Source organism: Carlito syrichta, unplaced genomic scaffold (assembly GCF_000164805.1).
Source record: "Carlito syrichta isolate Samal-C Ts95f unplaced genomic scaffold, Tarsius_syrichta-2.0.1 Scaffold314306, whole genome shotgun sequence".
In the NCBI taxonomy this organism is placed as follows: domain Eukaryota; kingdom Metazoa; phylum Chordata; class Mammalia; order Primates; family Tarsiidae; genus Carlito; species Carlito syrichta.
This window is the reverse complement of record NW_007258402.1, coordinates 822,898-836,801: the sequence shown is the minus strand read 5'-3', so window position 1 is coordinate 836,801 and position 13,904 is coordinate 822,898. Positions and strand designations below refer to the sequence as shown.

The 13,904-nt window shown below is 41.5% G+C and overlaps 1 pseudogene; it reads left to right on the top strand.

The window, feature by feature from the left end:
- Positions 1-13,024: 13,024 nt before the first annotated feature.
- On the top strand, positions 13,025-13,548 carry LOC103273933 (annotated as a pseudogene).
- Positions 13,549-13,904: the final 356 nt, after the last annotated feature.

Below are 13,904 nucleotides of genomic sequence, written 5' to 3'. Positions count from 1 at the left end.
GCCCTCAACTTGTTTTCTTAGTTTTGAAATATGTATTTTAATTTCAGTCTATTGATTTATCAACTCTTTTTTCAGTTGTCTTTTTCTTTTTTCTTTTTTTCTGAGTTGGGGATTCACTCTGTTGCCCATGCTAGAGTGCAGTGGCACAATCACGGTACACCACAACCTCAAACTCCCGGCCCAAGTGATCCTCCTGTCTCAGTCTCCCAAGGAGCTGGGACTACAGGTGCACACCACCACACTCAGTGAATTTTAAAATTTTTTTTAGAGATGAGGTCTCACTATGTTGCCCAGGCTAATCTCAAACACCTGGGCTCAAGCAATCCTCCCACCTTAGCCTCCCAAAGTGCTGGGATTACAGATGTTGAGCCACTGCACCCAGCCTTCAGTTCTTATTTTATTAAATTCATGGTGTCATTAGAAAGAGCACTCATGAGGAATTTTTTTTTTTTGAGTTGTGTTTTCTTTTAGAATATGTTCTCAGTTATCTTCTCCATGCTTTGTTCTTGTCTTTCTTTTTGTTTATTGTAGCATGCTTTCATAGTCACCACACTGTTCTTGTTAATTTGGTCATGTTGAATGTGGACAACTATAACCACACAGACTATATTCTATGAGAAATTTCCCACATGTATTTATTTGTCCTATCCAGTTCTCTGTAACTCAAAAGGCTGGCACAAAACGATGGCTCTCTTATTCACTGTGAAATCCTAAAGTTCTGACCGGGCTCGGTGGCTCAGCCTGTAATCCTAACACTTTGGGAGACTGAGGCGAGTAGATTGCCTGAGCCTGAGGGTTCGAGACCCGCCTGGGCAACTTGGTGAGACCTCGTCTCTACAATAAATCAAAAATTAACTGGGCATGGTAGCACGCGCCTGTAGTTCCAGCTACTTGGAAGGCTGAGGTGGAAGGATCGCTGGAACCCAGCAGGTTGAGGCTGCGGTGGCCTGGAGAGTGCCACTGCACTCCAGTCTGGGCTACAGTGAGACTCCAACTCAAAAAAAAAAAAAAAATCCTAAAGTTCTTGCTTTTATCTAAGAAATTATCTCCCCTGTTTTCTTCTTATCTTCTCAGGAGCTGTTTCCATCACTCTTACTCTCTCCTGACCACTTTCCACCAAAACAGAAAGAGGAAAAGAAAATGTCATGTCTCCTTAGAAAGGTGGGGAGGCCTATAAGTAGACTTATCATGATTCCGTTGACTCACCAGAGCCACATGTAGGAGGTAGGTATGTTGCACTCCATCACCTCCTGAGTTATATTTTCCTCTGTCATCAGATGAAAATTCTTATGTCATTAGATTATGCCCTTGTCTGACTCCCACTGATAACTTTTTCTGGTTTATTTATTTTTCTACTACTTTTGACATTTTTTAAGGAGGTAAAGAAGAAAGCTTCTGTGGTCCCATTTCATTTTGCCAACTCAAACTAGACTCATCTGTTTTCAGTCTTCCAGGATTCTCTTACACTCTCCATTTGCTGTAGGTTATCATTCTTGTTTCCCAGCACTTTGGTAGCTTCTTTCCTTGAATGGACACAGATATCACAGACACACACATATATTTTCTGACTTTTTAATGAGATGTTGAGGGAAATAAGCCGGGAAGTAAAATATGTCTTCAACTTGAACCCAAAGCCCTTCTGTCTTTCCTTGAGAATTAAAATGTTAAAGGATCTTAGGAGAAACACTTTGACATGGCTATAGAAGACACTTGGTCCATTCAGTTATTCAATGTTCTTATGCCTTCAGGACACATTCCTCTCAGGACTAAGAGAGTTTGCTTACTGGCATCCTGCAATCCTTCCTTGTATTAGTCAAGTAGGCACTAATGTAATATATGTTTTTCTCTTTTCTTTGGTTGCCAAGAAATTAAGATCTGTGTTTTAGTTCTTAAAAGCAGTTTCCTGCAATCTAGTTTTTGGGTTTAATTTATTCCTCACTCCTTTTGTTACTAAGATTTTACCTTTCATGTTTTTTTAAAGGGGAGGAAGTTATTATTTGCTACCACAAACCAATTGGAAAATATGTGATATAGGAAGAATATTCCCCCTTTTAGATCGTCACACCTCCCACAGTGCCTAGCATAATACATTCATTGAATAAGCTAGCAAACAGTGCAGAAGAAGATAAATGCTTTACTTTGTAGGTGCTTATAGTTTATTCTTTATTAGCAATGCTTAATCTTGTGACAATAAAGATCTTGATAAAAGTCTCTAGAATGAATAGAATTTAAAAGACCTGGTTTGAGTCCTTACTCGTAATCACCTCTGAGCAATCCTGGGCAGGCACTTCTCCAATCTGAAGCTCAGTTTCGTTGACTATATTTCATTTATTTACTCTCTTACTCATAACAAACCTTTCCTGAACACCTACACTATCCCGTATACCGCCCTGGACCTTGGATATAAAGGAACATGCAACTCTTGCCCTCAAAGAATTCAGTATTCCGGTGTCAAAGTGAGTGCTAAGATCCATCCCAGCTTTAAACTATAATAACTTAGTTTCCCTTAGCATATTTCATCCTCATAACACCCCTTTGGGTTTCAATTTTAAAGAGAAGGAAACCAAGTACCAGACAGGTTAAGTAGTTTGGCCAGGGTCCTCTAGCTTCAAGTCTAGTACTCTTTGCCACAGTGGTTTGTAAATCAAGAACTGGGATGTAGTGCTGCCATCTATTTAAACCATGCTCATTGGCCGGGCTCGGTGGCTCAGCCTGTAATCCCAGCACTTTGGGAGGTCAAGGCAAGTGAATTGCCTGAGTCTGTGGGTTTGAGACTCACCCGGGCAACTTGGCGAGACCTTGTCTCCACAATAAATTAAAAAAAAAAAAGCCGGGCATGGTAGCACATGCCTGTAGTTCCGGCTACTTGGAAGGCTGAGGTGGAAGGATCGCTGGAGCCCAGCAGGTCGAGGCTGCGGTGACCGGGAACGTGCCACTGCACTCCAGTCTGGGCGACAGAGTGAGACTCCAACTCAAAAAAAAAAATAAAAATAAAATAAACCATGCTCATTGTGCCAAGCATGAGGCTGGACACCCAGAAAAGGCTGAACATATGCTTGCTAGTGAACAAAGGTCTTTTCCTTGAGAACTCACTAAAAGAAAGGATTGCTTTAGTCCATCTTCCTGGCAAGGTTCACAGGTCTTGAGAAATGCAAACATATTTCCATTCACTGACTGTATACAGAGAGACAAAGATGTCTAAGGAGTTAGACAGGTGTCATTGCGAAGAGTGATGGAAACCAAAGCACACTGGCTCACAGGAGCAGGTCCCCAGCCACCTTCCTTGTTCCTGATGTGGGTGGGCACCTGGACTTTGCTGGAACACGGTGTATCTATGACTGTGGTCACAGAGGAGGATCTTAACAGTGGGGCAGGCCCAGAATTAATCTTTTCCGTGATCCAAACATAGATCACCTCTAACCCATCCTTTCTGAACTTTCTAGTTACCCACATGAAAACAGGTGGCATCAATTAAACACCCCCAAGAGATCTGTACCTTTTCACATATAAACTTGTGAGAATGTCACTGGTGACTAAAGTCATAAATGGAAAGTTGCTTCCTACAAGGTACTTCCTCTCCTAGGGTGCCATGGGTGTTTGCCTGGTGTGGGTCATCCAGTTCTACCTAAGTGGGAGGGAAAATACTGGAGGCTCTTAGGTCCCTCTTTTAGTCTCCTCCTATCAATGGCTGCTCTGACCAGCACTTTACAGTTTACAAAGCCCTTCCACATGTTCCCTTACACAACACTCCCCAGAGAGCTCATGAGCTGGGTTTTATTCTCATTTTGCAGGAAAGGAACAGCAGGTAAAAAGAGGGAAGGTAACTGGCTCAAGGAAATGTGGTTAGTAAAGGTCAAAGCTAGAAGCCGAATGATGGTTGCCTCGCCCTTCTGTACTCACTCCTACAGTCCCCACCATCCTGCAGTTGCACTGGAGGCATTTCTTGCGCTTTTGAGGACTCACCATGGCCCCTTAGGATCCCTTCCTGTCCCTGGTGTCTGTGGTGTCCTCAGTGGAGCCAGTTGGAGAAAAGAAACAACCTCAGCCAGGTCACTCTAGCCCTGGGCTTCAGGCTCTGTGTGTTGCCTAGCACAGGTTGGAACCAAGAAATTAATCTTTTTCATCCCAACCTTACATCTTTCAAAAACAGTCCCAGCCAAATATAACAAGGATGCCCTTTGGCACATCTTGCCAATCTTATAGGTGATTCATAGACCCTCACTCAAGGTGCCCAGGGATACAGTAGGTGCCATGCAGTTAAAAATACCCCCTGTGCTGGAAGGTGGCACAAACGGATTTAATGAGTTCACCTGGTCCTCCAAAGGTTTGCTATAGCGTGGGTTGAACCTTGCGGTGGGCAGATGTATGCTGAGCCTCTGGGCCTCGAGCCTGGTTATCAAACTGATGGAGTCCCCAGTCTTAAACGCCCACAGAGTCAATTCAACAAAAGCACAGGAGAGTTTTGGGATTGGCAAGTGGTCAGAGCAGCGGGCAGCCTGCTTCATTGTTCTGTTCTGCAGAGACTCCCTTCCTGCCAGCCCCAGAGGCACTGCCTAGGGTTGCATTCCCCAGAAACATCCTAAGACAAGGATTGACTGGGGGACTGCCCCAGGTAAAACCTATAAGGGACTGAGGAAGTCAGGATAGGGCAGGGAAGAACTGGGCAAACATGTAGGTTCAGCTGAAGTCTAGCTCAGCCTCGTCCCATGGGGAGTACAGATGCCAGAGTTCTTCATCCTGGAGGAAAGACTTGTGTTCTTTAGGCCACCAGAGGAGGGCATAACCTCCCAGGCTTTTCAATGAAGAGCTGAGGACAAATCTCTGGAGAAGGGAACAGCTATGAGCCATCAGTAGCTGGCAGCACTATTGCAGTGGCTGGGTACAGAGCCGCTGGTGAGACACCAACTATTGCCGCCACCATTTCTTACTTGTCTCAAAGGCCAAAATGGTCAAAGTTTCCGAAGCACATGTCACTTGCTCATGCAAAACATTGTTTTCTATCTATCCCAAGGGCAAGAGGAAGACACATCTTGTATCAACTTATGCATCTTGCTTACTTCCGACTTTCTCCATATGCTAGGCCATCCCTACGACCAAGAAAGAAGCAAAAGCATAAACATAACCGACTCCTTCTTCCTCCTTCCATGTTTGGTTCCCACTATCCACACCCCCTCTCAAAGAGGTGTGGCCTAAGATTGCTGCTTCACCCCGCATTCAGGTCTGGCCCTTATTGCACAATTGCCATGGCTAGAATCAGAGGTCTGCTCACAAGCATGACCCTTTCCCATGACCAGAATGAACATTAACCCTAAGTTCAACCCTGGCTGCCTCCTCTATGAAGCCTCCCCAAGCACCACAGTCCCCCAAACTTCTCCCATCATAGAATTAACAGCAGTTATCATACACCCACCTTATATTAATGTTCACAATGAGAAGGATCCCATGTGTCAAGCACTGCCCTGAGTGTAATTTACTTAACTGCACTTACTTAGTGGAGGATGTGTGTCGGTTAAGACATGTTTGGCCATCAAAAACTCTCTGAGTTTCAGATCACTTAAAGAATAAAGAACCAGGCATGGTGACATGTTCTTGTAGTCCCAGCTACTTAGGAGGCCAAGGTAGGAGAATCATTAGAGCCCGGGAGTTCAAATCCAGCCTGGGCAACATAGTGAGAATGGCTCAAAATTATAAACTATGTTTCTTCCTAAAAATTAACAAGAGAATAAGGAAGAATTATATTCTACATAGCAAGGGGTCTGTCTAGAGGTCAGGCAGTCAGTTCAGATTACCGTCGGGTATTGCATTGGGCTCCAAAGGCAGATAACCTCTGGGTAATATATATTCCTCCTCTGAATACCTCACAATCCCATTCTGATACTCTATTACCCATGGAATAAAGCATAAAAACAGCAGAGGAATAGATAAAGAAAAAAAGAACTAAAATATATACACGGTAGAAAATATGGAAACTGTGGCTAGTTCAGGCTTCATTTCTGCCCACTACGTTCACATGGCTTCAATTGGTGCTCATGACATCCTTTCTTTAAAATGTGTTTCATGTTCCCTTTCCCCTTAGGGGCACCTCGGGTGAACAGAGTTCTTGACCCGGTGAAGTATAAAATCTGAGTCTTGGTGGTACTGCTTGAATGGGATGAGTGAAATCTTCCATTCCATTAGCTTTTTTTTTTTTTTAACACTGCACCTGGCACAATCAGACATTACTTTCCTGTGGTGTAGGTGGAATTGCTCCCAGCCCCTATTGTACTTAGCTTATTGTATATATTGTATATAACAATAATTTTGAGCCAGTCTCACTATGCTGCCCAGGTTGGATTTGAATTCCTGGGCTTTAGCAATCCTCCTACCTTGACCTCTCAGGTGGCTGGGACAACAGAAACATGCCACCATGTCTGAAACAAGTTGTATGAAGATACTGAGATGGACAGGTGGCAGCCTCAGTTTTTAATACAATGATGCTATTCTTTGTCTTCTCTCTTGGGTTTCTTAAGCCCTTGAAACGAGCAGAACCAAAAGTTGCAGAAATAGTATATGAGTCAGGATCTCAGCTAGGAAACTGAATTCAACTCATTTAAGTGAAAAGACAGTATTGAGGAACCACTTATAGAGGTGTGGGCAGCATTAAGGGAACTAACAAAGGATGTCAAGGTACCCAGAGACTAATAGAGCAGAAAGTTGTTACCAGCTCGAGGCTTGAGGGGGGAAGGAGCACAGCAGAGTGAAATCACCCAGCAGCAGCCATATTTGTTTAAAAAAAGTAACCCCTGAGAAAGACACAATGCCAAGGCAGGGAGAGAATGTGGACGAATCAACCTACTATCTCTCTCCTCTGCATTCCTCGTACCTCTTACCTATTGGCTGATTGAAACAGAAGCTAGCCGGCATGGTAGCCCAAGTAAGATAGACTTGCGGGGCTCTAGCAGGGCAGAGAAATGGGCTGTGCAAATGGATGTAGGGGAATGAATACAGACTAACGAGCACAAATAGGAAATAAAGCATTTACAAGTGCTAATGTGTAACAGTGAGAGATACCATCCCAGTTCTACCTACTGGTTTTCCAGACTGATATAGTCTGCCTGTGGGAGACCTAGTGCCATATATTGGTTCCTAGTCCAAAGAAGGACTCATTCTATAGGTAGCAACCCAACCTCACAAGAGGTTTTGTCTCATGAATGCTGTTATTGAGTCTATTGATAATTCTAACTTTCTGTAAGACCAGTGAATGCCATATTTTAAAAATCTAATTTCCTCACTTTTTAAATTCTAAAATAAATTCTTGCTGAGATTCACTATGGCATTGGGACATCACTGTGGTGAAATAAAGCATTCAGTAAGTCTACTGGAGATATTACTGGAAGAAACACGCGGTCATGGAAGGCAAATTCAGATCCAGAGTAGGTTAACATTATCTGAGGACAAATCATTGCCCTCTTCAAGATGGAAAAGCAGAAAACCTTTCAATTTTCAGTTCCAAAATGGTAGTGTAGAAACAAGCTGGTTTTACTCTACCTGACAGAAAAATCAAAAGCAAATATACAATGCCAAGATCGTCACCAGAAATATCCCAGGAATATGAGATTGATACCATTTTGGGGGTGACAAAAAAGTGAAGAAAACTCACAGCATATTGTAAGAGAATTGGACTTCCATATCTGCAATGCCCCTTTACTCAATCTGTTCAGTACGAAGCATACAAAAGATTTGCTCCCAACTCATGATTTCTACACTGGAAAAGGTGAGATCAAGGCAGACAACTAACTTCCCCACCATTTTGCATTCCCTGGCAGGAGACCTGTCCCTGCCTTAACCCATAAGAAGCATCAAGAGTGCCTGAAGAAAGAAACATCACAGAAGACAGCCAGAGACAAAGTGAGGAGGCAGGACTACCCTCCCCAGCCTCGGAAACTCTGCTTTGCAACTTGGTCAAACAAGACACCAAATCAGAGGGGTTGTTCAGCAGCACCACATTGTAGATTTGTTCCACAGGTTCCCTGGGCATGAACTTCTAGCCAGCTTTCCCACAACACTGGGCTATCTTTCCCACAACACTGGGCTATCTTCAATGGACCGCTACCATTGAAGATGAGCAGCACTCTATCAGATCTAAGGAAAACCTGGGTTTAAGATGCCATCTAGTGCCGAAAAGGAGGTAGCAACCTAGAAAAAAGAAAGAAAGAAAATCAACAGGTAAATTATAAAGAGTCTCTAAGCAAATATATTCAATAATTAAAAAAGAAACAGCCAGACAGAGAAGACTGTTACTAGTTATTTAATAAATAATTAATCCTTCAATGCAGAAAAATAGATGCATATCCTCAAGAAATGACAGCAAACAGGAAACCATGACCTTCTTAAAGACAGAGCAAGAAACTAGCAAATGGTTCTAACAAGATGTTGATATATAAACTCTCTGGCCAAGAATTAAAAATAGCAGTTAAAAAAAAACCTCAGTGAACTCCAAAATAACATGAAAAGCAATTCAGAAATTTATCAGATAAATTTAACAAAAAGATTAAAATAATTTTAAAAATCAAACAGGATTGAAATTAAGAAATATGTTTACTGAACTGAAAAATGTATTAGAGGCTCTCAATAGTAAAATGGATCAGACAAAGGAAAGAATCAGTGAGCTTGAAGACAGGCTACTTGAAAATACACAGCCAGAGGACAAAAATGAAAAATAATGAAAAGGTACAAAGACTACCTAGTAGATGTAGAAAACTGCCTCAAAATAAAAAATCTATGAATTATTGGTATTCAAGAGGGAGTTGAGCAAAACCAAGAGATAGAAAACTTATTCAAAGAAGTAACAACAGAAAAATTTCCCAAACTTGAGAAAAATCCAGGTACAGAAAAGTCAGAGAACATTAAAGGTATTCAACCTAAATAAGAACATACCAAGGCATATAATAATCAAACTCCCAAAAATCAAGAACCAAGAGAGGATCCTAAAAGCAGCAAGAGAAAAGAAGCAAATGACATATAAAGAAACTCCAGTTCATCTAGCAATAGACTTTTCAATGGAAGACCTATACACAAGAAGGGAGGGAGTGGGATGACATTTTCAAAGAGCTAGAAAAATAAAACTGTCATCCAATAATAATTTATCCAGCAAAGTTATCCTTCAGATATAAAGGAGAGATAAAATCTTTCCCAGATAAACAAAAGCTAAGAGGATTCATCACCTCCAGACCCATCTTACAAGAAATGCCAAAGGAAGTTTTTTCATCTGAAAGAGACACACATTAATGTACAAAAAGAAAACATTTGGGCTGGGTGTGGTGGCTCAAGTCTGTAATCCCAGCACTTTGGGAGGCTGAGGCAAGATGATTGCCTAAGCCTGTGGATTCGTGACCAGCCTAGGCAACATGGTGAGACCTCATCTCTACAATAAATAAAAAAAATTAGCTGGTTGTGATGGCACACACCTGTAGTTATGGCTACTTGGAAGGTTGAGGTGGAAGGATCTCCAGCACCCAGTGAGTTAAATGTTGGGGTGGCCATGAGCATGCCACTGCACTCCAGCCTGGATGACAGAATGAGACTCCAACTCAAAAAAAAGGAAAAAAGAAAGCCATTGAAGGTATAAAACTAACTGGTAAAAATAAATACATGAAAACCTCCAGAATACCCTAATACTATAACTGTAGTGTGCAATCCACTCTTAACTTTAGTATAAGGCCCAAAAGACAAATCTATCAATGACAACACTACCTACAGTAACCTGCCAAGAACTAGGTAATATAAAAATATGTAAACTGAGACAGCATGCAGTCAAAATGTGAGGAGAGGGAGTAAAAATGTAAATTTTTTAAAAAGTTGTCCTTGTTTATTTTTATTCTTTTCTTTGTGATCTAAGATAAGTTATCAACTCTTTGTTTGTTTGTGTGTTAGTTTTAGTTGTTGTTTCTGAGTTGGAGTCTCACTCTGTCACCCATGCTGGACTGCAATGGCAAGATCACGGCTCACTACAACCTCAACCTCCTATGCTCAAGAGATCCTTCCGCCTCATCCTCACAAGTAGCTGGGATTACAGGCATGTGCTGCCATGCCTGGCTTATTTTTTGTAGAGACAAAGTCTCACTCTGTTACCTAATTACCTAGGCTGGTCTTGAACTCCTAGGTTCAAGTGATCCTCCCACCTTAACCTCTCAAAGTATTGAGATTACAGGTGTGAGCCATTGTGCCTGGCTTATAAGATGTTTTTTTGTGAGCCTCATGATAACCACAATATGAAAACTTATAATAGACTCACTAAAAAATAAAAACAAATTAAACCATAGTATCGTAGAAAATAACTACAAAGGAAGACAGTAAGAAAGGAAAAGTTACAAAACAACTAGTAAAAAAGCAAAAAAAAAAAAAAGGGGGGGGTATTAGCAAGTCTTTATTTATCATCAATAACACTGAATTTAAGAGGACTCAATTCTCCAATTAAAGGCATTGAGTGGCTAAATGAATAAAGAAACAAGACCCAATTGTATGCTGCCTGCAAGAAACCTACTTCACCTATGAAGATACACACAGACTGAAAGTGAAAAGATATTTAAAAAAAAAAAATTCCATGCAACTGGGAACCACAAAGAGTAGGAGTAGCTCTATACTTAGATAAAATAGTCTATAAATCAAGAGCTGTAAAAAACAATTAATGACAAGGGGGTCATTCAGCAAGAGGATATAACAATTATAAACACCTAGGCACCCCAAACCAGAGCTCTTAAGTATATAAAGCAAATACTAATAGGTCTAAAGTGAGAAATAGACTGAATTTTAACACTCCACTCTCAATAATTGACAAATCAACCAGACAAAAAAGCAACAAAGAGACATTGGAGTTAAACTATACATTAGACCCGAAAGGACATAAGATGCAGTCAATGTACCCAGTGAGCAGCCATTTTAACATTGCTTAGCTTTGTTGTATTTTTCTAGCAGTTCACTTTAATTTACTCTCTAATCACTAGCTGGTTTCTCAGAGGAGAGGTAGCTATTGATAATTGTTTTACAACACTCTCCCCAGCTTGTTTTGTAAACAAGTCAACCTAATCATCTCTTCATGACCTCATGACACAGACCATCAATGATGGCAATGATCATGTGACTGGCTCACCCATCTGCCTGCTGTCCATCATCTGAGGTCAGTACCTGGGCTTACCTGCCTTTCGTGATTACATGGAGCAGACCACCACCCATTCACCTGAATGACCTTCCCCCATCAAAGGGAAGGTTTAAAAGGATTCAACTTAAAGCAGTCATTCGTCACTGCTTTGCTAAGCAGTGGCTCCTTGAGCTATGGTTGCCATGTTTCCTAACTGTGGCCTCCTTCCCTATCTTGGGGAGGTGAATCTCCCCCCCCTTTCTAATTTACTTTCTAAATAAACTATATTTTCCAATCTAACTGCTGTGTAATTCTTTGCAACTTTTGCATGGCACTGGATTGCAGACAACCCCTGTCAAGTTCGACCTAACATTTTGGAGGCCCCATTGGGATATCTTTAACCTAACATTTTTGGAGGTTCCACCAAGATTCTAGTACCTAACAAGACCTAATAGACCTAACTGACATTGACAGACTATTTCACCCAACTGCTACAGAATACACATTCTTTTCATCAGCACATGAGATGTTCTCCAGAATAGATCATATCTTAAGCCACAAGGCAAGTTTGAACAAATTTCTAAAATTAGAAATAAGTGTCAGTTCTGACCACAATGGAATACAACTAGAAGTAAGTAACAAGAAAACCCTCATAACTACACAAACACATGGAAATTAAACAACACGTTCCTGAATAACCAATGGGTCAATGAGGAATTTAAGGATGAAATTTAAAAATTGCTTGCAACAACAACAAAAAAAAATGGAAAACAACACCCCAAGAGCTACGGGCTGCAGCAAAAGCACTATTAAGAGGGAGGTTTGTAGCAATAGACACCTATATAAAAAAGTAAAGACCAGGCGCAGTGGCTCATGCCTATAATTCCAGCACTTTGGGAGGTGGAGGTGAGAGGATTACCTGAGCTCAAGGGTTCGAGACCATCCTGAGCAACATGGCAAGACCTTGTCTCTACAATAAATAAATTAGCTGGGCACGGTTCCAGCTACTTGGAAGGCTGAGGCTTAAGGATCTCCTGAGCCCAGCAGGTCAAGGCTTTGGTGGCCATAGGTGTGCCACTGCACTCCAGCCTGGGTGACATAGAGAGACTCTGACTCAAAAAAAATAAAAAAAAGAAGACTTCAAATATACAACCCAATGCTGTACCTCAAGGAACTAGTAAAGTAAGAACAAGCCAAATACCAAATTAGTAGAAATAAATAAATAATAAAGATCAGAGTAGAAATAAATGAAACTGAAACTAAAAAATACAGAAGACTAAAAAAATGGTTTTTTGAAAAGAAAACAAAATAGACAAACCTTTAACTAAACTAAGAAAACAAAGAAAGAAGACTCCAATAAATAACGTAAAAAGGGAAACATAACAACGGAGACTAGAGAAATACAAAGAATGATTAGAGGACATTATGAACAACTATATGCTAACAAACTGAAAACTCTAGAAGAAATGGATAAATTCCTGGACACATACAACCTACCAAGATTGAACCATGAAGAAATAGAAAATCTCATAAATCAATAATGAGTAACGAGATCAAAGCCATAATAAAAAGTTTTCCAACAAAGAAAAACCCAGGGTCTGATGGCTTCACTGCTAAATTCTACCAAACGTTTAAAGGAAAATTAATACCAATGATAATTTTTTAAAAAACTAAAAAGGAGGGTACACTCCCAAACTCTTTCTCTGAGGCCAGCATTACCCTGATACCAAAACCAGACTAGGACACAACAACAGAAAAAGAAAACGTCAAGTCAATATCATGGATGAACATGGATGCAAAAATCCTCAACAAAATACTGGCAAACAAATTTAACAACACATTAAAAAGATCATTCACACAGTTCCGGTGGGAGGACGCGGTTTGAGCGCTTCGTCTTCAGCTCCTGATATGCAACGACAGAATTTTCAGCCCCCAACTCCTCCTTGCCCCGGTCCAGGTGTAGGAGGTTGGGGTAGCGGGGCACCCTGGGCAGGGGCGGACCCGGCCGCCCTCTCCTCGGACGGGTACGGGAGTCTGCACCACACGCCACCGTACCCTGGTCTAGTCCCGAAAGGGGTAACCACTCCGCGGGTGGTGGCGTCTTCCGGGGGGGGGGGCTGGTTCGGGTCTCCATCCCCTGGTGGCTACCCCGGTTCCTACTCCAAGTTCCCCGCGGGATCCTAGCAGCAATGCGGCTACTCCCCAGGGCAGCAGTAGACCCAACCCCCCAGGGTTCTCCAAGGACATCTACACCATTTGGATCAGGGCGTGGTGGAGATAAAAGCATGTCTAATGAGTTAGAAAGTTATTTCAAGCCTTCAATGCTTGAAGACTCTTGGGTTGGCCTAGAACCAGTATCTGCAGTGGACATAAGCCAACAATACAGCAATACTCAAACATTCACAGGCAAAAAAGGAAGATACTTTTGTTAACATTTCTGAAATTCACCTGGAAGCTTCATGTGTCAAGAACATATTGGACAAAACTTGTACTTGTGTTAATAAATTGGCCCAAAGATAATGACATTGATTGCGTTATTAGTAAGTCTTTTTGGCATTTCTCATCATATAAGGTATTATTGATACTAGGAAATGATAATTTGCAGTATGCAGTCTCTGGAAGTACACACATTTTAGACCACATTACAGTTTCTATAACATTCCTGGTCAAATAATGGACATGTCTCTTTTAATGTTTTTCCAATTTTTTTTTTTTTTGAGTTGGAGTCTCACTCTGTCACCCAGACTGGAGTGCAGTGGCCGCTCCCGGCCACTGCAACCTCGACTTG